This window comes from Suricata suricatta, unplaced genomic scaffold (genome assembly GCF_006229205.1).
Source record: "Suricata suricatta isolate VVHF042 unplaced genomic scaffold, meerkat_22Aug2017_6uvM2_HiC HiC_scaffold_18843, whole genome shotgun sequence".
NCBI classification, from domain to species: domain Eukaryota; kingdom Metazoa; phylum Chordata; class Mammalia; order Carnivora; family Herpestidae; genus Suricata; species Suricata suricatta.
Genome location: NW_021863597.1, coordinates 1 through 899, shown reverse-complemented (window position 1 = coordinate 899; position 899 = coordinate 1). Strand labels below are relative to the sequence as shown.

General features: G+C 65.6%; 1 long non-coding RNA gene across 1 annotated transcript; it reads right to left on the bottom strand.

Moving 5' to 3' along the window:
* Positions 1–6: 6 nt before the first annotated feature.
* On the bottom strand, positions 7–716 carry LOC115284759. The gene is made up of 3 exons (XR_003905332.1): positions 549–716; positions 200–247; positions 7–109 (listed from the first exon to the last, which is right to left on the bottom strand). It is a non-coding gene; the product is annotated as an uncharacterized LOC115284759 (long non-coding RNA).
* Between the last annotated feature and the right edge of the window lie 183 nt (positions 717–899).

Genomic DNA, 899 nt, shown 5'->3' with positions numbered 1-899 from the left:
GCGGCCACGGTGCCCTTACAGGCCCAGTAGGGGGAGGCCTGGTCCACCAGACGGTCAAAGCCGGCGCTGACCACGGCCGCGCAGCGCTGCTCATGGGTCAGGATGTTCTCTGCACATGGAGGGGAGGGTGGTGGTGGGGGCCCCCCAGGCTGTGCCCTTCCCCTCACCATGGGGGTCGGATCGATGGGGGCCCACCTACCTACACTCAATGGTGCGTGTAGAAGCCTGCAGGGGGTCTCTGGGGTCTCTGGAAGAAAGACAAGGTGGGGGGGGTTGCCATGGGTACCAGTGCCTGCCCTCCTGTCCTGTGTCCTTCTGGAAGCTAAGAAGTTCGATCAGTGGGGAGGTGGGAGGATCATCTTCCAGACCCCCCAAATTCCTGGGCTGCCCCCCCCAGTCCCCAAGGTGGGAAGGCTTCGAAGGAATCAGGGCAGGGTCAGTTCACATCCTGCTCCCCAGCTCCCCGCAGGTGGGGTCCCGAGGCCCAGGTGGTCTCTGCCACAGCCCAGCCGTGCACACGCCCCGCTTGGGTCACCGGCCGCCCTCACTTGGGCTCTCCATCTGACTGCAGATGCAGCGGAGGGCGGAGAGCGCCGCCTGCTGTCTGGCCTCCGGCTTGCTGCTGGCCCTGGCCGAGGGGCAGGGCCACCCGTCCACCTCGGCGCACGCGGTGAAGGGGAGGCAGGGGTCTGTGGAAGGAGGGGGGGTGGTGAAGCTGTGAGCCCACGCTCCATCCCCCTCCTGGGTCCCCCTGAGCCACGGCCCCTGTCAGCCGCTTCCTCCTCACCCCACCCCTACCCTCACTGCAAACTATTAGCCGTCAGGCAATTCTGCCATAAAAGAAAATCACAGCAAATAAAAGGGGCGGAGCGGGGGGGGGGGAGGGTTCACTAAAAAGG